Below are 26235 nucleotides of genomic sequence, written 5' to 3' on the forward strand. Positions count from 1 at the left end.
TTCTGAATCTGGTAACCATTTGTTTTGAGTTATTCTCTCTTGCGTGCGCCCGACTCACCAGCAAGAACGATGCTGCAACAGGATCCTTCTGCACAAGTTTATTGGGAGAGCTTGATAGCAGAGGCAAAGAGATCCCAAGCCCAGAACTGGTGCTGCTTATATAGGCCTAGGAGAGGTGTGTCTCACACCCGGATTGGTTATGCATGGGTTATGCTTACCACCTCATTTGCATTTCTCACATCTGATTGGTTAACTTGACTCTCATCTGATTGGCTAGCTTCTCTCTCATCTGATTGGTTAATTCTCAAAACCTCATCTTGGCAAAAAACTTTACTGCCTATGTATGCGTGGTGGCCAGCGGAAGCCAGTGCCACCTTGCAACGGCACATGTGGCTTCCCACAATTCTCTCAAGGTGAATGCAGCCCAGGGTCTGTGAAATGCAACATTCTTCCTCAATTCAAACTTAAGTGACTTCTTTTACCAATTTACTGGCAATCAAGATACAACAATATACTATGCTATGTTGTAAAAATAAATAGTAATATGTGCAAGTCCACAGTTATATGTGACATGAGTTGAAGCTCTAAGATCCTCCTGAAACAGTCATGCTGTGAAGGAAGCTGTGAGATGTGGACATGTCATGACTGTGGGAAGAATTCATGACTGACACAACAGGAAAAACACTGAGGGCAGAGCCCCACTTGCTGCTCTGGCTCTGCCCTGTCCTGAAGGTCCACGGGGATGTAACTTCATTCACCTGAGTGAAAGGACTTCATCTGTCAGAGCTCAGGTAGTAGAGGACTTGGGTCTATGGGATGTGATAACTCCTCCAAGGGTTTTCAGTCCTAGAGTCTTAGAGCAAGGACTACTAATGCCAAGTCACACATTCACACATTACAAGTGAAGAAGAAAAGCAAGGACTTCCTTAAAGTCTCCTTCTGTGGTCAGAGTGAAATTATACCAAGTCCTCACAATTACAGAGCTTTGCAGCTGTCAGCTGGCTGTGAGTTCCAGGAGACAGATGGTGCACACTCATCGCAGAGTGCTCAGACGCATCCGCCAAGACCAGTGAAGAAGGAAGCAAGGGGATGTATATCTGAGGGCCTCACAGCTCACTTAAGACTCAGTGGAGCCTCCTCAGCCATCTCTGACGTCAGCCATTTTACTCAACACCAGGTTGAGCACAGGGTTCTGCACCATGCTCCATCTATTTATTTTTTTTGTAGTGCTGGGAGTTGACCTTCGAGCCTCATGAATTTGAGGCAAGCACCCCTTCACCTATGTTGCTGACCTTTCATACTTTTCCTAGACTAAAGATTTTCGCAACTAAATCTAAATAAAACAGAATTTCCCATCTTGGGTCATGATATTTTACAATCGAATGTAGAGAATTCATGAAAATAGTCTCAACTTTCAGTACACAAAAATTTCAGCATATATAAGGACCCCAAGCAAAGGTATATAAAGAACACACCCAAATGCTTATTAGTGATGCTTGTTTCTGCCCATAATCCCTTTCCTTTGCCAAGATAACAGGAGCCTTAGGTGGGGAGTGTGTGAATAAACTCTGCAAATATTTAGGTGGCTTATAACCACCTAATAACCTGGAAACCAATGAAAACTGTGGAGATGCGTTAGAAAGGTCAGGAAGGAGAAGGCTGATGCTCTTAGCAGAAGATTCAAATGGTGCTTTGAGGACATAGAGGTTTTACTGAGTTCTGAAGGTGTCTATGGCTTCTAGGAATCCACAGTGGCCTTGTGAAAAGTCACAGTTCTGAGGTGTGATGTTCTCTTTAACAGGCGCTGGCTACGGTGTGAAGTGACCAGAAGTGCCCAGAGTCTCATGTGTCTGTGGGCACAGCCAGCTGAGGTCACTGTGCTTGACACAGAATCTAGAGAACAGCACGGAATACCTGCATAACTACTACACAGGCCGAATACCTGCATAACTACTACACAGGCCGAATACCTGCATAACTACTACACAGGCCGAATACCTGCATAACTACTGCACAGGGAAAAGCCCATAAAACCCTCTGAGAGTTCATGCTTGGGGAACTCATCCAGCCATCTTACTTGGATTGTGGATGGGAGGGAATGTCACCACTTCCATTTCAGTCTGTAGCCCAAGAAGGCAGCTTCAGCCACCCATCCTCGAGAAGCCAATTTAAATAGCCAAACTAATAGTGTGTGTATGGGGCAGGGGATCAGAAAAGGGAAACTTCTTTTCTGTGGCAACAATGGGAAGAAGAACACAGACATTAGTGACCCTGCCTTGCCAAATCACAGTTTCGGATCCCACAGAACATAAAGGAAACAGCAAGTTCCAAGTGCAGTTCCCAGGCAGGTTCTAGGGAGAGTGACATGGGAACGATTAGAGGAGTGTCTTTATTTCCACCTGGGCTGATTGGTGAAGAGTTCCCTTGGGTGAAGAGCATTTGCAATGCCTGGAGCATGTGACTTAGTTTTCAAATGCTTGAGCCACTGTGAGAACTGGGCATAGTGGCTTAAGCCTTTGATGCCAGCACTTGGGAGGCAGAGGCAGGTGGATCTCTGTGAGTTCAAGGCCAGCCTGGTCTACAGAGTGAGTTTTAGAACAGTCAGTGCTATGTAGAGGGACCTTGTGTTAAGAAACAACAACAACCTAAAAATAAACCAGCAAAATAACAAATGGAGAAAATATTGTACACAGATCTAAAGAAACAGGGAAAGATGGCCCCATTGAAATGGTGCTTCATAGACTAAGATGTCAAAGATGTGTGAGCTGCTTGACAGAATTTAAAAAAAAAAAAGTTCTAAACATCCTCAGTGAGCTAACAGATCCCCAGAGAAAGCACTAATGGGAGGCAGGAAATGATGAACGAACACAATTATTTAACAATATAAATAGAAGCAAACAGGAAGACATTTTGTATTTGATATTTGGTCACCTCAGTGAATGCAGAGGTGAAGCAGCACTTGACAAGATTACACACCACTCCTGCTGAGGAGTTTATCAAATTAGTGGGGAAGCCCATCTGTGAGGACAGTAGTAGACTGCAGAGATGGCTCTATGCGAAGAGGCTCCTCCCACCACACCTGATGATCTGAGATCAATTGTCAGGACTCATCTGATGGAGAGGGATGCTTCCACAGCTGTCCTCTGTGCTCTGACCTCCACAAACACACTAAGGGACTCAGGTGTATCATGCTTGCTCAACAAAGACAACTAGTCAGTCATTCACTTGATCAATGTGTTAAAACATTTTTAAATCTAAAAGCCAGTGACGAACATCATACTCCATGATGTAGACTGAAAACATTTTCTCTAAAACTGGAGGGTCTGCCCTCCCCACTTCTGTTCATGATGACGGATATATATCGAAGTGAACACGTGACATAATTGCTGTGTTTGTACTGTGATTCCTATTTGCACTGTGGAGCAGATGTGGAGTACTTACTGTATTGGATTTTCTAGGATTTGCATAAAGAGTACCCCAGTCTGGGCAGCTGAAACAACAGGAATTTATATTCTCAGAGTTCTGGAAGCCAAAGTCTACAATCAGAGTGTTCTCAAAGTTGATTTCATCAGAGGCCTCCCTCGTGATCTCAAAGCGATCTTCTTGTTTCTCTATTCCCACCTCCCCTCCCCTGTATCTGTGCCCAAATCTTTATGTTATCAGTCATAGTAGATTAGGGTAAAACTCAAAAGCTCCATTTTAGCTAATGAACCAAGACTCTGTCTTCATTACAGTTTTATTTGGAGGCATCAAGGCTTTTTTTATTGTTAACACTCTAGAACATTTGTGTATTTAATATGTGTATGTGTGTGTGTGTGTGTGTGTGTGTGTATGTGTGTGTGTGTGCACATGCTATGACATGTGAACTCACAAGAATTGGTTCTCTCCATCCACCCTGTGAGTTTTAGTGATCAAATTCTGCTCATCAGATGTGGCTGTCAGTGCTGTCACCCTTTGAGCCAGCTCTAAATGTCTGTGTGTGTGTGACTGAATATCATAGCTGAATGGATGGTTGCAGGACAAATAGCAAAGACTCATGACTTCTAAACACCAAGAAAACCATCGATTACCATCAGACTTTAAGGCAAACTCTTCTGCACAGGAAGCACTCTTCCTGACTTTTCCTAGAATAAATGACAGCAGTACTCATAAAACTTTCAAAATCATGATGAAATAAGACACTTGCTAAAAGCCTTTAATAGTCAAGGCTCAGAATTTTCCACTGCAAACAAGAGCAGACCAGTTGTCTCTGTGCACAGGAAATACCAACCGCAAAGGTCTCCAAAAAAGCAGGTTTTTGTAATTATGGTCAGTAGACACAGTAACCATTTAAAGTACTAACAGGCCTATTAGCACCTGTGTGGAGTCTATGAACATCGATTTTGTTTATTTCTGTAACAAATGGTTCTATAATTCTGTTGTAAAAAACAAAGATCGTAGATGGGGAAAGGAAGGGGACACAGCCCTGGAATTCACTCTTCTTCAAGTCCCCCTGTTAAGGCTTAGGTAAAATATTAAGGCCTAGGTAACTGTTCCTGGCCAGCCTGCTATTAAAAGAAAACTTTCTCATATGTTTCTGCTGTTACTAGAAAATTTTCTAATGCCAAGGTTGGCATATTCTGTTATGTTCTGTGCTCTTGGAAACCAGTCATGATAGAAGTCAGGAGAACTGTTTTGTATGGTTATCTACAACAAGCTTCAACCTGAACCAACCACACAACAGCACATCCTGCATCTATACATAAGCTTTTATGGTAAAAGCTGCCCCTGGGGTGGACCCCAACATAAGAGAGACACCTGCACCAATATAAAAACCCTATTTGGAATAAGACTTCCATTTTGAGTAGTGGTCCAGTAAAATTAAAGCCCCCAAGAACTCCCTGGGAACTGACATCCTACATGGCAGAAAGGGACATGTACATGGGTAATTGACATCCTGGTTGGTAAGTTAAGACATGGATGTTAGATATATCCCATCCTGGTAGACAAGACAGGACATGAATTTTAGATAAGGCAAGTCCCTTGCTACAGTTGAATACCCCGATAATGGGAGCAGGATAAATGTACAACCAAGACATGTTCCTTAGGAAATCCCCTAAGACCTGGTTGGTGAAATAACACAGATATTTGTGGATTTGGGGATTAACAACCCTGTAGGATCTTAACTCAGGGTCCAGTTCAGTTCCTGAAACTGGACCATGGCCCAGGTTGGCCAGCCCTGGGGCATATGCTCAATAACTCTCCCAGCCTGACTGAGATGGGTGTCCTTGTGGTTTGTGAGGCAATTCTTGAACCCCAACACTCCCTTTCCTAGACAATATGGCCCCCTTATTAGGTGGTCAGCGTCTCTACACACAAGCCTCACTATCTGTTGGGAGGGTTGCATGTAAGAACTGAAGTATAGAATACACATCATGTGAGACTATGTGCATATGAAGCTGGACTCCTGGAATTAAAAGCAAAGGCAGGTGTGTGTGTGTGTGTGTGTGTGTGTGTGTGTGTCTGTGTATGTGTGTATGTGTATGTGTGTATGTGTGTGTGTGTGTGTCTGTGTGTGTGTGTGTGTGTATGCAGTGTGTGTGTGTGTGTGTGTGTGGGTGTGTGTGTGTGTTGTGTGTGTGTGTGTGAGTGTGTGTGTGTGTGTGTGTGAGTGTGATGTTGTGTGGATGGATGGTTGTGCTGTTAGGAATGGAGTGACAGTAGAGAATGTACCTGAAACACAGGAAGTCCCAGACGGGTGACCAACGGTTCTAGGTTGTGAGTATACAACCAGATAAAAAATTATATAGACAAATGCATTTTATTTATATTTATGGTGAGCTCACATGAGGGGCAAATGCAAATAATTTCTGAAACCTCCTATCACCCCTTAGCTGTGAGAGTTACCCCTGTTTACACAGGAAGCAAGGGATTTCCTCAGCATGCATTTTCCCTTGACTTCTCAAGTTATTTTCTGTGAAGCTTTCCCGTATGAGTGTTAAACTTCTGTGCTGTGTGTTCTTCAGAAATACCAGGTGTATACATGTCAGATTTCATAGTTATTTAACTCTTACCCTTTCCGTTGCTTTATCGTGTCTGACAGGTAGCTTAATACCCTCTTACCTCCTTTAGTTCTCATTGTCTCTGCTAACTGTGCTCATTTATTTCTGTTTTCATGCTTCATTCCTTTCATTTAGGCTATTGCAGAAATCCTCTTACCAAAGTCAAAGCTGTCCATAATTTACCGACTATGATAAGATTGCCGAATGATATTATCTAATTTATCCTAAAATATTCCTTTGGATACAAATTCTTCATCAGTTTTCAGATTTGTTCCCTGCCCCCTGTCCAGCCCCACCCCTGCCTCCCCGCCTATTCTGGTGCAGTTTGTGGTAAAGGAAGGTCAGAGCCATGCCTATGCAAAGTCCACAGCAAGCTATTGTGATAATTAAGCTCTGAGTGTGGAAATGTCAGGGATCTGCTGGATGAAGGTTCTTTCCCTCCACCTGGATAGGCAAGAAGCTTTGCCATTTCCAGTCCTGGCAGCTTTTGCTTCCCTGCAATTATCCTCAGTGACTGCAGAAGAAGCAAGCCAAGGGACTATTTGGGAATCAGCAGCAATTGGCGCCCTCTAGTGTTCAGTCATTGGGCAGACCTCTACTACCAGTATCCTCAGCTCTCAATACAGACCCCATGGCTCCTGACCTTTCTGCCTTTGGCAGAAACCTGTGTTACAGCTCTCTCAGCCCCGGGTCTAAGACCCTTGTGCATGAAGACTTGGTAGCTCTCCAGGACTCTTTCTGGCAACAAGGACCCGAGATTTCTCTCCTCTCTCTCCTTACAGCCCTTTATGCTTTTTCAACCTCAGCTCTGCCCTCTTTGTCCTCTTTCCCATCTTCCTTCTCGCTCCTTCCCTGACTGTTCACAAACCAATCAACTGCTGCTTCTTCAGCTGTCCAGCAGCAGCTGCCTTGCTGTGTCCCCAGCACGACTGCCTACACTCAGCGGTCCCTGCCTCTGCTCTTCTGTGTCCTGTGCTGTGTCTCTGCTCTCGGCCCTCCCTGCTCCTACTTCCCTAGTGTTACCAGTTCAGCCCGAACCACTTAGAGAAGGCATGAAAAGACCTCTCTTCTGCTTCCGGGTGCCACACGTTCTCCACCATCACATCCTGCGTCTCCCTGAGCTCGGGAACAGCTTTAACAAGGGCTGAAAATTCTGAAGCTGGGCCAAAGACATTCCTCCTGCTTTAAGTTTTTCTCTCAGCTAACACACCCTGGAAAGAAGAAGAAAACGGAAGAGGAAGAGGAGGAGGAAGAGGAGGGAATATATTTCCAGATATCTGTAATATTCCTCTGAAGCATTCCAGCATGCAGAACAATGTTGTCACGACTCTAGTTAGCAGTGTGAACCTGGACGAGGAAGGAGCAGGACAAAAGTCTCATGTAATAGCCAACTTTACTTGGAGCATCAGACAGTGTATGTGTATTCTGAGGGTTGAGCAAGGTCTTATGAGCAAGGCTCACGTGAGTTGAAGCTACATACAATCACAGGGCAAGGTGTATTCACATGAGTTCCGGCTGTGTACAGCTTCGAGGACAGCCCATGCTTGGGAACATCATTTGAAGTGAGCTAACGGTAATCTGAAGTCAACCCACTCCTGTGTACTACACTTGGGAGCGGCACAAAAGCACGTTCCAAGAACAACGCTTTGCTTTGGAGGGCTGAGGTCCCAGGACGCTTGTCCTGTTCTCCTGGAGTCTTCTCATGAGCAATCTGGGTTCTCACCCATTGTCACTCATGGACTATGGACTGACAAACAGAGCGTTGATAGTCCAGAGTGTCTGATCAATAAACAAGGTTTTTAACCTTTCAGGCAACACAACCCGTGTGCCTCCAAACAGGAAGCAATCAGGAGAACTGGATGTTGTCCAAATAATTTATCTTTTGAGCCCAGAGCACTGGGAGGCCAGGGTCCTTCCCCAGCAGAGGGGCAGAGGGTCGTTGCTGTCTTGGGGGTCCACAGAGGTTATCAGGAAACAAGATGATATCAGGAGGGAAGGGGAGTGAGTCAGGAGATGTGCAAGGGAATCGCACAGCTCTGACTGACGAGCACCCAGCTGCTTCTTTATTCACACAGGTTCCACAGATCAAAGGCAGACAAATGATTACCCAAGTGCTACAGATTGTGTTTGAGTTTTCATTACATGCCCAGGGTTACACATTCAGTCTCAATTAGAGAACAGAACAGATATTGCTTTTATTATCAACCCTAAAATTCCAGCTTAGAGAATGTCACCTCCAAAGCAAACACATTTATTATATGACAGCCTTCTTTTAGGATGGCAATGTTTATAGATTGAGAGCACTCCAGACAAACAGAAAATATCTAAAGTGGTCTTTGTATGAATACCAAACATTAATACCTAGCTCCTGTGCTACAAAGCAGGAAAATTTTATATTATTGAACCTATCGTATTCACTGAGTCTGTTTCTCCAAGGGTGTACCTTGTACAACACCCCCCTCCCCCAATTTTTAAACTATATTTTCAGACAGCTCTAAGCCTATAATAAAAAGTGACCTTGAATCTGTAACCTAGTCTCTTGGCCTGTCAGAGTTTGTCAGTTGTCTCTGTTTGCCCTGCACCAACCACAGTGTTTGGGTTTGCTCAGGGGCAGGCACCCCAAGAAGATTCATGGAGTACTGGCCTCCTTTAGCTATGTGCTCAGTGACCTCCAGAGCATGAGGAAGACTTGCAAATGGCAGCCAGATAAAGGTAATTTTAAGAGGTTTCTAAAAAGAATCAGATATCATTTTCTTTGGAGAAGACATGAAGTGAATCATAACACAGAAAGTCCCCAAGAAATGCAACACACGGAGACCCAAACCTAAAAGTTAGAAGGACAGCGACGGCAGCAATCGCTCAGCTTCACTGGAACTGTCAAGCGCTGTGCAGACTCCATGAGTCTTGCTGATTCCAGTGGGTATGGCAGTGCCACTGGAATTTGTAGCATCCGTTCTCCCCGCCCCCACCTTTCCTTGTCTGTCCTGGAGCTTGCCATGTAGGCCAGGGTAGCCTCAAGTTCACAGAGATCTGCTTCCCTCTTGACTGCTAGGCTTCAAGATGTCCTCCACCAAGTCCAGCAATTTTTAACACTCTTGACATCTTACCAACTTCTTCCCAAAGGCTGTGTTATTTTAATCAGGTTCTAACTAGGTCACAATGCCAATTCACTCGTTCTCTATTTACTTTATTGTAAGAATACAACACAGTATTTCTTTTTAAAAATTTTTAAAATTAATTTTTGCTTTATATGTATGAGTGTTTGCCTATATGCATAGGCACCATCTAGCCTGGTGCCCAAGAAGGCCTATACTCAGGAAAACTGGAAAATCTGGATGACATGGACAATTTTCTAGACAGATACCAGGTACCAAAGTTAAATCAGTATCAGATAAACCATTCAAACATTCCCTTAACCCGTAAAGAAATAAAAGCAGTCATTAATAGTCTCCCAATCAAAAAATGCCCAGGACCTGATGGGTTTAGTGCAAAGTTCTATCAGACTGTCAAAGAAGACCTAATACCAATACTCCTCAAACTATTCCACAAAATAGGAACAGAAGGAACACTATCTAATTCATTCTATGATGCCACAGTTATGCTGAGTATTCTCCCTTGGAGATGGAAAAGTTTTTGTCTAATCAGGAAATTGTCACAATTTTCTTTCATAGAGAACTTCATAAGTGATTTGTTCCTACTTCTATCATCTTTAATGTTCCAAATAGATTTTAAAAACTGGTTGAGTGCATATTACTTTTAGCTTCAGGAGAGATCATGTATATTTAGAGGCATTTAACTATTTAAATTATTTCGATGACTTAAAAAAAGGGTTTAGGCTATAACAGAAAACTAACTCAATTATACTTTTGGAGATTTTTTTCTCATACTGCTTTGTTTAGGTATTTATTACCTTATTTTTTTTTTGTTTTGTTTTGTTTTGTTTTGGTTTGGTTTTGGTTTTGGTTTTTCGAGACAGGGTTTCTCTGTATAGCCCTGGCTGTCCTGGAACTCACTTTGTAGACCAGGCTGGCCTCGAACTCAGAAATCCGCCTGCCTCTGCCTCCCGAGTGCTGGGATTAAAGGCATGTGCCACCACTCCCGGCACCTTATTGGTTTTTTGTTTAATATCATGGTTTCTGATTTTGTGTTTTTACAGGGTGGGGTGGTGGGGTGGGTATAAATGTGTTTTTTTGGTTGTTTGTTTATTTTGTTTCATTATTGTGTTTTTTTCTTTTTATTTGCCTGTTTGTTTTCTAAAGAGAATGAAATCTTGGAGTTGGAAGAGTCAGGGAAATGGAGAGGATCTCAAAGGAGAACCATAATCAGAATTTTCAATAAATAGGAAAAGGAAAACAAAGAATTAAGCTACACTAGAGTAAATTTATATAGCGAGATATAGATGCTTGAGAAATTAATGTGAAAAGTACTCTAAGAATTAGCTAATGCTTTGACTTCAAATAAATTATCCAACTAATCAGAAAAAAATAAGATCTCTTAAAAAAGAAAAAACAGACTATTTTCATTTTTGTAACTTACTTGAAATTCAACTTTTAAGCCTAAGCTGATCCTACTTAATTTTCTCTAGAAACTTAAATTCATTTCAATCAATTAATTTTAAGTCCATCTTGAAACCAAGACCATTCCTAGGGCAGGGTGTTGGTGACATATTTTGAAAAATATGAAGTGCACCACTTTTGTGTCCGGTCTGCACCGTCCTTGTTCTGTGGGGGACAGGTGCTTGGTGTTCTTTACACCAGCTTTAGGTTTCAGAGCAGTGTGGGGCTACAAGAAATGTCCAGCCAAAGAGATGCACATTTCCCATGGGCCACCTGCCCCACATCCTGCACAGGGCATGTACTTCCTGTCCCACACCCTACATAGGACATATACCACCTGCCCCACACCCTATATAGGACATATACTACCTGCCCCACATCCTGCACAGGGCATGTACTTCCTGTCCCACATCCTACATAGAACATATACCTCCTGCCCCACATCCTACATAGGGCATATACTACCTGCCCCACATCCTACATAGGACATATACTACCTGCCCCACATCCTACACAGGATATATATACCTCCTGGTCCACAATTACAAAGAGCATACACCTCCTGCCCCACATCCTACATAGGGCATATACTACCTGCCCCATATCCTACATAGGGCATATACTACCTGCCCCACATCCTACATAGGGCATATGCCTCCTGCCCCACATCCTACATAAGACCATCTCTTATATATGGCTACTGATTTGTCTGAGTAAATTTTATATCCAGCCACTTTGCTAAAGCTATTTATCAGCTATAGGAGTTCTTTTGGAGAATTTTGGGGTTTATTTATGTATACTATCATATCATCAGCAAATAGTGATAGCTTGACTTCTTCCTTTCCAATTTGTAGCTCCTTGATCTTCTTTAGTTGCCTTATTGCTCTGGCTAGAACTTAAAGTACTGTATTGAATAGACAGGGAGAGAGTGGGCAGTCTTGTCTTGTTCATGGTTTTAGTGGAATTGCTTCAAGTTTCTCTCCATTTAATTTGATATTGACTATTGGATTGCTGTATATTGCTTTTATTATGTTTAGGTATGTGCCTTGAATCTCTGATCTCTCCAAAACTTTTAACATGAAGGGGTGTTGTATTTTTGTCAAAGGCTTTTTCAGCATCTAATGAGATGATCATGTGATTTTTTTTCTTTGAGTTTGTTTATGTAGTGGATTGGGTTGATAGATTTTGGCATATTGAACCATCCCTGCATCCCTGGGATGAAGCCTGCTTGATCATGGTGAATGATGTTTTTTATGTCTTCACAGATTCAGTTTGTAGGAATTTTATTGAGTATTTTTGTATTGATGTTCGTAAGCGAAATTTGTCTGAGTATGGTAAGATATCAGGTAACTGTGGTCTGATTGAATGGATTAGGTAGTGTTCCCTCTGCTTCTATTTTGTGGAATAGTTTGAGGAGTAGTGATACTAGTTCTTTGTTTGTTAGAATTCTACAGTAAACCATCAGGCCCTGGACATTTTTTTTGTTGTTGTTGGGAGGTTTTTAATGACTTCTCCCATTTCCTTAGAAATTATGGGACTGTTTAAATAGTTTACCTGATTTTGATTTAACTTTGGTATGTGATATGTGTCTGGGAAACCATCCATTTTGTTTAGATTTTCCAGTTTTATCAAGTATAGACTTTTAAAGTAGGCTCTAAAGATTTTTTTTTGAATTCCCTCAGTTTCTGTTGTTATGTCCCCCTTTTCATTCCTGATTTTGTTAATTTGGATACTGTGGCTCTGCCTTTTAGTTAGTTCAGATAACTAAAAGTTTAGTTTAGTTAGTTTAGTTTGTCTATCTTGCTGATTTTTTCAAAGAATCAGCTCTTGATTTCATTGACTCTTTGTTTCTAATTGATTGATTTCAGCCCTGAGTTTGACTATCTCCTGCAGTCTACTCCTCTTGGGTATGTTTGCTTCTTTCAGGTTTGAACTTTCATGTGTGCCATTAAATTGCTAGTATGAGATCTCTCCAATTTCTTTATGATGGTAATTAGTGCTATGAATTTTCCTCTTACTACTGCTTGTGTTATGTCCCACAAGTTTGGGTATGTTGTGCCTTCATTTTCATTGAATTCTAGGAAGTCTTTGACTTCTTTCTTTATTTCTGCCCTTACTAAGTGATCATTAAGTAGAGAGTTGTTCAGTTTCCATGAATATGTGGGCTTTCTGTTGTTTCTGTTGCTGTTGAAGTCCAGCCTTAATCCCTGGTGATCTGATACATTGCAAGGGGTTATTTCAAGCTTCTTGCATCTACTGAGGCTTGTTGTGTGCCTGGTTATGGAGTTTTAGAGAACATTCCATGAGGTATTGAGAAGGTATATTACTTTGTTTTGGGGTGAAAGGCTCTGTAGATATCTGTTAAATCCATTTGGTTCATAATATGTGTTAGTTTCATTGTGTCTCTGCTTAGTTTCTGTTTCGATGACTTGTCCAGTGGTAATGATGAGTTGTTTAGCTCTTCCATTATTAGTGTGTAGGGTTCAATGTGTATTTTGAGCTTTAGTATAGTTTCTTTTACAAATGTGGGTGCCCTTGTATTTGGGGCATATAGATGTTCAGAATTGAGACTTCATCTTGGTGGATTTTTCCTTTGATGAGTACTAAGTGTCCTTCCCCATCTCTTTTGATTACTTTTGGTTGAAAGTCTATTTTATTAGATATTATAATTGCTATTCCACCTTGTTCTAGGAACACCTTGTTTCTTGGGTCTGTTTGCTTGTAAAACCTTTTACCAACCCTTTACTCTGAGGTAATATCTATCTTTGTTGCTGAGGTGTGTTTTTTTGTATGCAGTAGAATGATGGATCCTATTTATGTATCCACTCTGTTAGTCTGTATCTTTTTATTGGAAAATTGAGTCCATTTATGTTGAGAAATATTAACGACCAATGATCAATTTTTGTTATTTTGATGTTGATGGTGGTCCTGTGTGTGTGTGTGTTTTCTTTTGGTTTTGCTGGTGTGGAATTGTTTATCTCTTGTGTCTTCTTGGGTGTAGTTACAATCCTTGTGTTGGATTTTCCTTCTAGTATCTTTTGTAGGGCTGAATTAGTGGAAAGACAGTTTTTTAAATTTGGTTTTGTCATTAAATATCTCATTTTCTTCATCTATGATCATTAAGAGGTTCTACCTGATTGACTATTTTCCTATATGTCTTTAAATCTTCATGAGATGAAATTTAAGGCCACAATCTTGCTCCTCAGGTGTGTTAGAATATCCATAACTTGCAAAAATTTCACAATGTAAAGTTTCAAAGTCTGGGTGCACCTCTTTCATCTCAGCACCGAAGAGGCCAAAGCACAAAGATCTCTGTGAATTTGGGCCCAGTTTGACTACATAGTGAGTTTCCGGCTAGCTAGGGCAACATAAAGAGACTCTGTATGTAGAAGTAAAACCACAGCAACAAAACAAACCCATTTTTGGATCAGTGCTCTAACTTAAAAGCAAATCCCCAGTGAGGGGTTAGAGGGATGGCTCAGCTGTGCAGGTCACTTCCTGGTCTTGAAGAGGACTCAGGTTTGTTTTCCAACATCCCATGGTGGCCCCTAATTTACTTAAGTGTCAAGGGAGCCAATGCAGTCTTCTCACCTCTGCAGGCACCTGGTATGCAGAGTGCACATACATACACACGGGGAAACATTTATACACATAAATATAAAATAAATAAATCTATCAAATGTATAAGTAAGCTTAAAATGGTATCATGAATCTCTATTACAGTTCTGAAGAAGAGGTTCAGAGGAGATCCTACTGTGTGGATTACCGCCTGTATGCAGTTGATGTCAGTGAAGTCTTAATTAGTCAGATAGGCTAGAGCCTGTGATTGATTTGGCAATGGAAAAAGAAGGCAGGGCTGAATGTTTTAGAGAGGGGACTGAGAGACTGAGAATATGAGACAAGATGAAACCTATAGGTTAGGAAGATGAACCAGTGAAAGATCCTGAGAGAGAGAGAAAAATTATTTAAGCCCCTAGACCTGTGTCCAAAATAGGCCTCACTAATGGCAGGGAGTAGAACTTGCCCCATTGTTCCAGGATGCCAGGTGTTTGCAGTTTTGCCTTTATAAACCCCTTACTCCTTGAGCTCATGGTCGACTCCTCTATCCCTGCGTGGGATATGAGTCGTCCCCAGTGCACTGGTCTTTCCCGAATAAATCTCTTGCAGTTTGCATCAAGACTGTTTCTCGTAAGTGATTTAGGGTGTTGCCTCTCCTGAGTCAGAACGTGAGGGAGTCCTCACGTTGTGGGTCTTTCACCAGAACCACGTGGTCCTGGGAGCCATAAGTAATTGGGGATTTCTTAGATAGACAATTAAATAATATAGGGCACATCTGTTCAATGTAGGAGTGCAGCTTGTATCTATATCAATCGAGTTTTGAGTTCTTTGTGTGGACACTTTGGAGGTTGAGGATTTACTATTATATATCTGACTGATAAATTATAAGCCTCTGGAGTTTACATTATAAGGAATTTATAGCCAGTGGCTGCCAGTCTCAGCAGACTAGCCACAGTGAAAGGATGGCTTGGGAATGTGCTTGTCTCCTTAGTACAGAGCTGCCCACTCTATCTGAGAAAAATAAAAATAGACTCCTGGGGAAGGTGTTGCATCACTGTTTAAGGTAAGATTGATAGGAAATTCATTTTTAAATGTGTACATCTATACTGTTAGTAACGTCAGAAATTCTACCTTCAGAAAGAATTTGGAGGTGTAGATTGTTAGTAAAGTTAGGTTAAGATGGTTTTTGCTACTGGCTCTGATGTATAAAAACTTAGGGAACAATTTAAAGTTCAGGAAGGCACACTTTTAAACCGCTGAACTAGGGACTGTTTGAGGTTAGGGGACAAGAACAATGATAACCCAACTAATACCAGCTGACGTGTCTTTAATGCAAAATCTGGGCTGGTGGTTAAGAGAATGATTAATTTCTTGTACCCATTTTGTTCTCAGCTTACTGATATGATTTAATATAAAACTGCTAATGCATAAATATGCACCCTAAGGATTTAAAGTAGAAATGACTGTTTTCATATTAAAGTTTAGATTTGTGATTCTTTTACGATTTTTATAAGATTACATTTTAAGGGGAGTAAGAAAATAATTGATCCTTTCTTTCTAATCACAAATTGCAGCCTGCCACTAAAAGAACCTGGCTGAGAAGACTACCTTGCTTATGTATACTTTATTAATCTATAACAAATTGCTTAGTTACACATGTATGTGGATTCTTGATACTAATTTGTTTTACAATTGTTTTTAACCCATAATATGTAAGCCATTTGGACATGTGAGGGTGTTGGGGAACACATTTTTCTATATATACTCATGGTAATCATTGGCTTAAAGAAAAATAGAACATAGCCATATTGTGATTTTTATTCTGCTTGAAACATTTTGCTGGGATATGCAAGCTGTGGGAGAAAAAATATTGTTGCAGTTTTGCTCCATCCCTAAAATGTGTATATATGAATATATGTAAAGGGGTTGGAGCTCGTTTGAGCTTGCTTCATCCACCAAGTGAATATGTGTTTGCATAGTCACTGATTACACATGTCCTCCTTGGACACTTGAACACACTGTCTGAGCTGGTCTTCCCTATCTGACACCTTGAGCAGGGACCCAAGGAGGTAGGTTTAATAAAAGAGAAAGGGATATTGTTACTTGAGAGAGAGAGAGAGACAGAGAGAGAGAGACAGAGAGACAGAGAGAGACAGAGAGAGACAGAGAGACAGAGAGACAGAGACAGAGAGAGAGGGGGAGAGACAGAGAGACAGAGAGGGGGGAGGGAGGGAGGGAGAGAGAGAGAGAGAGAGAGAGAGAATGAATGAATTTCAAATTTGGGTAGGAGTCTCACACCAGGGTACCTTGGACCCTAGACCTTTGAGTCAGGTTAGGAAGGATAAGAAATCATTATTGTGTGATTGTGTGAGCATGTGGCTGTGTGGTTGTGTGTTGCCTTTTTTCTCAGTGTGGGACAAAGTGAATCTAAGGGCAGAAAAATGTTTATTGAAGTTATATTTTTAAATTAGCTTATTTTTTTAAAGATCTACTTATTTATCATATGTAAGTACACTGTAGCTGTCTTCTGACATCCCAGAAGAGGGCATCAGATCTCATTACAGACGGTTGTGAGCCATCATGTGATTGCTAGGATTTGAACTCTTGACCTTCGGAAGAGGAGTCAGCACTCTCAGCCACTGAGCCATGTCTCCAGCCCTGAAATTAGCTTATTGAGCAGTGGCTTTCATAGACATTTCCATTTGTCCTTAGTTTTGGTTCATCTACCTCTTCCCTTTGCTCTTCTCTAGCCCACACGGTCCTCGACCCCTGAATTCCTCCTTTTTCTCTAAGGTCACATGTTTGTTTTGTTTTGTTTTTTTTTTTTTACTATCCCTGCAGTTATATTTTTTAGCTGGATTGTGAGGTTGTAGAATTTCAAATGGCTTTCCACACTGCCCTACTTTGGATTAGTCACCAGCATTCCCCCATACCCATAGCTCATTTCCTCCATTGTCCCATGGCCCTCTATCCTAAGCCTTTTTACCACCAACATTCTACCTCTCTGCAATTGTTTTAGCTATAATCTACTATCCCCTTCTCTTCATAAACTCCCCTTTCTAGTTTGCTTGGCTCCTACTTGTGCCCCAAGATAAGCACATAACACCGATTTCAAGCTAGGTTCTGCATGAGAGAATATACAGTGTTTGTCTCTCTGGACCTAGGTCACAACACTAACTACAATGTTTTCTAGTTCCATCCATTTACTTGAAAATTCTATGACTTCATTTTTCTTTACAGATGAGTGATGTTCCATTTGTATGTATAGCAAGTTTTCCTTATCCATTCACCTTTTAAAGAACATCAAAGCTGGTTCCATTTCTAACTATTGTAAATGAAACAGCTATTAAAATGGGTGTACAGGTTTCTGTGTAGTAAAATACAAAATTCGTTGATTATAAACCAGGGATGATAATCCTTGGTCATAAGGAAGTTTTTACCTCTAGTAGTTTGTGAACCTTCAGTCTTAATTCCAAGGTACCTGCTACACCCTATTTACTGAGTGTTGCCTGTAGTTTTATAATCACACTATGGCCTTTGCCTCGCACTGTGCTATCAGACCCTTCCAGCTCCTTCCTAGCTTGGCTCCAGATTGGTTGCCACCAAGCACCAACTTGGTCTCTCTCTCTCTACCAGCCTCTGCTCTGGTAGAGTCAAGTCACCAGCTCACTCCTAAGAGCTTGAATCCTCAGATAAAAGACACTCTGACAGCTTTGTTGCCTTAACTTGCCTGTTAGCCCAGTTGCTGGGCACAAATATCTCCTGCCTGGAAATGTATGTCCTTACCAAACTACCACTCCTTCTCTCCTTCTGCCCCAAACTAAGTGGGCTGTTCCAATTAACCCCTGCCAAAAATCTCTGGCAACCCACACACAGCAGAGCTGCAGGCCCTGGCTGCCCTGAGATCTTACATGATTTCTGTGTGCTCTTCTTCCTTCCAAAGCCTGGCAAAAAAAGTTCTTCTCCTTCCTTGTATCTGCCTTTACTTTCTGGGACACAAATCCCATCCATACCATAAGGTATAGCCTAGTAATTGGCTCCTGGCCTTCTTTATTGACAAATCACTAACCAATTAGGCAACTAGACCTTAGTATCACAACCTCCCCTTACAACTGTGTGCATAAGAGAACCTCTTTTATTAGGGATGGTATGGTGTACCTTTAATCACAGCACTCAGAGGTAGAGCAGAGGCAGGCAGATTTCTGTGAGTTCAAGGCCAGTCTGTCTACATAGTATATTCCAGAACAGGCAGGACTATTATAGAGAGACTCCATCTCAAAAACCCAACACACACACACACACACACACACACACACACACAATTTTTAAATAAAAATTTAATTTGATAATCAAAACAAGCTAAGTAATTTAACAAGGGCTGCAAATACCGCTTGCTACAAATCCATTTCTTCTCTGTGTTGATCCTGGCACTTCTGAATCCTTTATTATTGAGATAGTCACCTTCTTCAGTCTCCCTGATGGCATGCCTAAAATCCAACAAGAAATAGTTAAATACCCATAATACGGATAACAACATTTATTGCCCCATTATAATCTTTAGCACAGTTACTCTACCTTTTCATATGGAAGCTCAGTATCTCATTAAAAAAGACATGGTGGAGTATGACTGTAATCCAAACTCTTGAGAAGCAGTGGCAGGTGAAGCTCCAAGGTCCAGGTCAGCCTGAAATGTTTCCCATCCAAGCTGGAGCTCTTGACTTCTGATGATGAGAATTTACAGGAAGTTCCCAGGGGCCCTGTAGCCTGTGCATGTGAACAGGTGCAGTTGGGCAAAGAGTGGACTGATGAGTCTCACACTTGCACTGAGCAGTCATTTGGAGGGTGTTAGGACCCCAAGTGCCCATATGCAGTTCTGTCTACATGCTACATAGCATGGTTATAGCAAGGAATCATTTTAGTTGGTAAAGGACAAGAGCTAGCCCAGAGGCCACCACAACACTAAGGATTTAAGTGAAATCACAGCAAGGAAAGGGTTTCTACAATTGCAGCTGGTAAATGGAAGGGCAGAAAAAGCAATTAGATCTGAGGGGATTTGGAGCTTACAAAGGGAAGGGGGTTAGATTTGAGGGCATATAGAGTTTGCTAGGGCCATACGTCATCCAGCCTAAGGGCTTATTTTTCTTGTTTTCCAATATACTTGGCTGCACATACTCCATCTTTCATGTCTCATAGCCACAACTGACAAACATCACAACACAGGAACACAACAGAATGAAAGGCAATCTGAAACATGCAAGCTGTTATATTCAGTGTTGTCTGTAAACCTCCAAGGGTGTTCTGATGACTCTCTCTGCAGGCTGATCCAGTGGTCAGAAGCCCCAGTATATCTCTTCAGGAAAGCCTTTCATCAAACACAGAAAGCAAATACATGTGTTTACCAGTTACAGATGCCCCTGAAGTCTCTCTGCCCTAAGGCCTTCTCTAGGGATGGCAACAGGGTGTAACTGAGGAGCAGAGGTTCAGACGGGCACTCAGTTCTCAGTGGATTCATTTGATGTCTATAACCCTACAGTATCAATATTTAAATGATAAAACCCTCTGTTGGCTGGGAGACTCCCAGTTTATGCCTGTCTCTCTAGTCAGTGTTGCTCCCTTGTATACAGTGTATCAACTAAGCATGGGAAACAATGCTAAAGGGCTAAATAACTAAAGACATGAATAAGAGCTTTTAAAAAATATTTTATTCCCCAATTAAGGTAATATAGATGAGGTTTTGTTTACTATCATTGGTATTTAGTTGCTCTGTTGAAAATGACATTGCATAACAGGTATTCTGGGTACCAGCTGTATTTCAAATGTCATAGATAAAACCAAAATGTTTATCCTTAAATGACCTCAAATTCATTGTGTCTGTATTTATCAAACAAGAAACACTGTAATTTGAGGCATTTAAACATTATTCTAGTAATTTTGTCATCTTTAGTTTTCACTTCAAATAGAAAGCTAAGCCTGAAAAGCCCAATTAAAAGTTAAAAAACAAAATAAAACAAAACATCCCAGGTCACCTACTGGCTTAAGACTGTTCGCCTCTGTTTAAATTTTGATGCCAACCTAACAGTCACTAGACGGGACCAACATCTTCAGTTGGATCTCATGGTTAAAAATATAACTTAAAAAGACAAATAGAGGTTCAAAGTCATGAGAAAGGATCTGGCCAGTGTTTTGGACAGAGTAAGATAACATAGATCTATGTTGTTCTAGATTAAAAAAATAAATGTTCTGGGTTCAAACAAAACAAAACAAAACAAACAAACAAACAAACACCTAGAAGAATGGCCTAGGATAAAGTAAGAAAATACATAGGAAAAAAAAAAAAAACTAGAGAATTAGGGCCACAACTATAAGGAACAAAAACTTGAGATATTTTCTTTTTGGTAAAGCACACAGGCCCTACTAAAGTCAGTCACTGTGACTGACAAATTCCTCCACCCCATGGGTTACTTCCTCTTTGTTTTTTTTTAGCTGAAGAAAAACAACTTTTGCTGCCAGACATTGCCAAAACGTTACATGAAATGGTTTCTAGTGATAAATGTCTTAAAGGTACCTAGAGAGCTAAGGGCCTAAATAAGAATGTCTAAAAAGACCCCCAAACAAAACGGTAGAAAGTTAATAAACAAACAAACAAACAAACAAGTCTGGAAAGGTAATTGAGATTTGAGAAATGCTGGTCCCTCAAGGAGGGAGTTTTAGAGCAAAGACCACATCTTAAGTGTCTTGCACACTTGAAAAAAAGACTCGGTTTTCTGTAGCATCCAGAAGCCTGATTGCCGCAGACCCTCTAGACCCCTTTGTCTGGGTGGAATGGGTCTCTAGTTGCGGGTGGGCAAAGCGTCGGATGAATTGACAGACAGATGCACACAGGAGAGGTTGTGTAGTATCTGTCAAATCGAGCATCTAACTTTTTATACAGAAGACAATAAGGAAGTTGGGTGACACACTCGCAAGGTACAAAGAGGTTACTGGATTCTTAGATAAAACAGAGGAATGCAAACACAGAAGTTCTAACAAGAACCACCTGGGATAGAATTCATTGTTAACAACTGGGATCAACAAGGACTCCACCTGACGTGGCGGGTCGGCGGCGCCGGCGGTTGCTGTCACCTGATTCTGGGAGCTGGTGGCAGCGGTAGCCGCGGCAATGGACTTTCTCCTGGGAAATCCGTTCAGCTCTCCGGTGGGACAACGGATCGAGAAAGCTACAGATGGCTCCCTGCAGAGCGAGGACTGGGCCCTCAACATGGAAATCTGTGACATCATCAACGAGACGGAGGAAGGCCCCAAAGATGCCTTCCGAGCAGTGAAGAAGCGAATTATGGGGAATAAGAATTTCCATGAGGTCATGCTGGCCCTTACGGTCTTGGAAACATGTGTTAAGAACTGTGGGCACCGCTTCCATGTACTGGTGGCCAACCAGGACTTTGTAGAGAATGTGCTGGTGAGGACCATCCTGCCGAAGAACAATCCACCCACCATTGTGCATGACAAGGTGTTGAACCTCATCCAGTCCTGGGCTGACGCGTTCCGCAGCTCACCTGATTTGACAGGTGTTGTTGCTGTCTACGAGGACCTGCGAAGGAAGGGCCTAGAATTTCCCATGACTGACCTGGACATGCTGTCGCCCATCCACACACCCCAGAGAACTGTATTCAACTCAGAGACACCATCCAGACAGAACTCTGTGAGTTCCAACACCAGTCAGCGTGGAGACCTGAGCCAGCATGCCACCCCTCTGCCCACTCCAGCTGTTCTCCCGGGTGACTCACCCATCACACCGACTCCTGAGCAGATTGGGAAGCTGCGCAGTGAGCTGGAGATGGTGAGCGGAAACGTGCGAGTGATGTCAGAGATGCTGACAGAGCTGGTGCCCACCCAGGTAGAGCCTGCAGACCTGGAGCTACTACAGGAACTGAACCGCACCTGCCGTGCCATGCAGCAGCGGATCCTGGAGCTTATCCCACGCATCTCCAATGAGCAGCTGACGGAGGAGCTGCTCATGATCAACGACAACCTCAACAACGTGTTTCTGCGCCATGAACGGTTTGAACGCTTCCGAACAGGCCAGACTGCTAAGGCCTCCAGTGAAGCTGAGCTAGCTACTGACCTGATTGACATGGGTCCTGACCCCGCAGCCACAAACAACCTCTCATCTCAACTGGCAGGAATGAACCTTGGCTCCAGAAGTGTGAGAGCTGGCCTGCAGTCTCTGGAGACCTCAGGTCACCTGGAAGATGACTTTGACATGTTTGCTCTGACTCGGGGCAGCTCACTGGCTGACCAACGGAAAGGGGTCAAATATGAAGCTCCCCAAACCACAGATGGCCTGGCTGGGGCCCTAGATGCCCGGCAGCAGAGCACCGGAGCGATCCCAGCCACTCAGGCCCGCATCATGGAGGACATTGAGCAGTGGCTGTCCACAGATGTGGGGAACAGTGCTGAGGAGCCCTCTGGTGTCACCAGTGAAGAATTTGACAAATTTCTGGAAGAACGAGCCAAAGCTGCTGATCGACTTCCCAACCTGGCCAGCCCTTCAGCCGAGGGACCCCCCAGACCATCTCCTGGAACAGCCCCTCGGAGGAAGACCCAGGAGAAGGACGATGACATGCTGTTTGCCTTATGAATGCAGGGTCTGGCATCCTGCAGCCCAGGGCCTGACACTCTCATACCCACTGGGGCCCCTCCCTCCCTTGGTATTAAAGCTGCTTGGGGGTGTTTTGTTACCCCGCTTCTCTTCTCCCAGAGCCTGGGCAGCAAGGGGGTCAACTGAAGGAATAAGTCAGCCCTCCACTGGAATCCTGGCTGGTCCTGCCTTCTTCCCATCCTGCTAACGACTATGATTTTACTGAGACCTGGGGCCCCAGACAAGCTGACCTGATAGGACCTAATTGACCTGGTGTAAGGCTGCTTCTGTGATATTCCCCTGGTCCCTTCCCCAGAGAATCCCACGGGAGCCCTCCAGACTCTACACTAACAGTCTAGGCAATAGAGGAGACATTACCACAGCCTTGCCTATCCCATCCCCCTGCAGAGTGGGGCCCGAAAAAAGCTTCAGTGGCTTTTGGGATGGGCTATGGTGGCCCCTGCTGAGCTGCCCACTGTCCTGGTACGAAACTGCACCCATCGAGGAAACATCTCACTGCCCAGGTGTCAAGATGAGACCTCGAGGATTCTGGGTACCCAGAGCTCCCCAGTTCCTCCACTGCCTTTCCCCTATCCTTGCTCTGTACCTCCAGCAGGGCTCCACCCACCTGGGGCTCACCTGTTGATTGGTCCTCAGGTACAGGGAGAGGTGCCTTTTGTATCCCCAAATAAAAGTAGAAAACCAAAAAAAAAAAAAAAAAAAAAAACAAGGACTCCACCTAAGATTCACTTAATCTTAGAAGTCAGGGTCAAGGGCTTCGTGCCCTTGCCATAGTTCCTATTTTAGTCTATTGTATAGTCCACCTTCCCCTTAGGCCATTGTAAATATGTATTGTAAATATGTAAATATGTATGTAAATATGCATTGTAAATGTGTATGGGTGTAACTCAGCTATAGTCTTAGAAGCCAGGTGTGAGGTCTTTACTCTTCTAGGGCAAGGGCTTTCACAACCAAGTCATGGTTCTAACTAGGGAGTTCTGTTCTAGCTAACCATTTCATGAATAATGCAATACTCTAAAACCACAGCCCAATCTACTTCCTAAACCATTGTAAATTCCTGTATATGGATGCGACTTGGCTTTTATTCTAAGTGATAGTGTAATACCAGAGGCTATTCTGAATGTCACTGTCTAGCTCAAGGATGTTCTAGGACTGTTGGAACACTGGCTTTAGCTATGTCAGAATTCAATCTTAAAAGGCACTTATAATAGGGTAATACTAAAGGAAAGCATGTGGATCGATACACTAGACTAATGCAGGAATGGAAAATTAATGTATGGGTTAGAGAGAATGCCAGACTCCAGGAGTGAGTTTCCATGAAACTCTTCTGCCTCAGTGAGTAGCTTCTAAGCCTCTTGGCTTGTCAAGCTGACTCGATCAGAGCGCGTGGCACCTGATGCTGGCTCTACATAGCTGTGTAATAGGTAAAAGCCCAGATATGTTTGGATGAAAATGCTGATTGTTGGTAGGAATCTGCTAAAGTTAGGGACTGGCTCTTACAGCAGGACATAGATGGGGTATCAATGGCTACTGTGTTTCCTGTCAGATTCTTCTGTTGGACCTACCTCACTCACAGTCTGAAGCCCCTACTCTAAGTTAAGTGCAAAGTTTCTAAAAACTAATGTCAACATAGAAATGCTGATCAAAGTTTAAATCCTAATCTTATAAAAGCTGCTAGCTTGTTATGAAAAAATTAATCAAAACACACATATTAATAGTCATCTTTTGAATGGCTACATGTTTTGACATACTTGGAGCAATACTTGTAGTTATGTTAAGTGCAATTATAATTCATTCGCAGAGATAAGCTTTGTTCAACCTTCTATACAAGTTTGCCAGGTTAAACATAAAGCAAGTAATGCAAAACAAATGAAATGTTTTTAAAATCAAGTATACTGATTAGATGGCCCTAAAAACTTCTCAGAGATCTATTAAACATGGCGTTTAAAATACCAACTCCTGATAAAGAGATGCAGGAAGCCTACCTCTGCACTTTCCCACTGCACAGAGCTTTTCCCAAACAGAGAGGCCCAGCCTGGTGCCAGAATATTGCAATTCCCCTTTTCATGGTGGCACTACCTTCCCCCTAAGGATCCCCCCTCCTCCCAGGAAGCAGCAAATGCCTGCTTTGGGAACACACAAATGGCAACGTATCCCTGCCTCTGTGTCACCAAGGCCGGCACTCTCCTTGATAACTAACATTTCTCCAGTGCAGATGACTCCTGTGTTTGAGAGAAACAAGGACCAAACATCCTTGAAGAGATAAGTGTCGCACTCTTGGGCCAAGAGAGAAGGGGAAGTAAGTGTTCCCAGACAGCTGGGGCCAGTTTGTAAAAACACACTAGTTCCTGATAGCACCATAAAGTTCCTTCCCAGGTCAGAAGAGTCCCCTCTCCCAGCTGCTCGGTTCCACCCTGCTGTCTGAACAAGCAATATCAGCTTTAAAGGATGGCATCCTTTGCCACCTCCCCTGTCCTGTAACCCCAAAGCCTGAGGATCCCTGCTTATGCATATGCGCACATAAAAACTCCAAGCCCCTGGACTCCAGCATCGCATTCCTAACCTGCACAATGGAGAAGGCTTGAGATCAGGTCTGGCTCATGAAAAAAAAATGTCTCTCCTTGTTATAGTACTTCGGGCTGGCAACTCTTAAGAGTTCTGGGGCACCCGAGACCTGGGCATAACACTAACAGCAGCCTTAGTCTCATTCAAAGACATGAATCCACCTGGATTACTGATAATGCTAGCCACTGAAGTAGACTGCCTCATGCCTCACCCACTGGAGGAACCCACTGAGACTGTGGGCAAGGAGGGTACTGAAGAATTGACTGCCAGTCTTTCCCTTGCAATGTGGGTCAGGCTTTCATGTTCCTCACCCACAGGAATCTTCAGGGCATGGCAGCTGAATGTCCATGCTACGCTGTGTGGCAGTGAAAGAGTTAATGCTGTCTTGTGTGATCACTGAAGACAGAAGCCACTCCTTCTACTAGGGCAAGTCTTTGTCATTGTATTGATACAGAGGCTATTTTGGTTTATACATTCTGTTCAAATTTATCCTTCTCAGATTTCTGGTGGTATTGATGGTTAACTGTAGCTTTCTCGGTTTAATGCATTTGAAATAGGAAAATCAGGCCATGCTTTGTTAGACCTCCTCTATCTCCCAGTGAGAAAGGGAAACTCATAGACAAGTTTGCTTTGCTGACAGGCCTCATATTAAAACACAAACAGATTTCAGTATAACTTTACTGTTCCATTGTTTTAATAATAAAAAAAAACTTGCTTTGCAATGATTAAGAAAAAAGTTTGAAGTTTATACAAGTCATAAGTGTCTTAAAAGATAAATATGCTATTAAGACTTCTAAAGGTCCAAGTTTTAACAATCAATCAATGGAACTCTGGTGATCTAGTAATTTAACTCTGG

The 26235-nt window shown here is 42.6% G+C and overlaps 1 long non-coding RNA gene and 1 pseudogene across 1 annotated transcript; one reads left to right on the forward strand and one right to left on the reverse strand.

Moving 5' to 3' along the window:
* Positions 1-18477: 18477 nt before the first annotated feature.
* Positions 18478-20988, reverse strand: Gm44478. Its single transcript, XR_003956380.1, has 2 exons — positions 18731-20988; positions 18478-18642 (listed from the first exon to the last, which is right to left on the reverse strand). It is a non-coding gene; the product is annotated as a predicted gene, 44478 (long non-coding RNA).
* Positions 21242-23498, forward strand: Gm5884 (predicted pseudogene 5884; annotated as a pseudogene).

This window comes from Mus musculus, chromosome 6 (genome assembly GCF_000001635.26).
Source record: "Mus musculus strain C57BL/6J chromosome 6, GRCm38.p6 C57BL/6J".
Classification (NCBI taxonomy): Eukaryota; Metazoa; Chordata; class Mammalia; order Rodentia; family Muridae; genus Mus; species Mus musculus.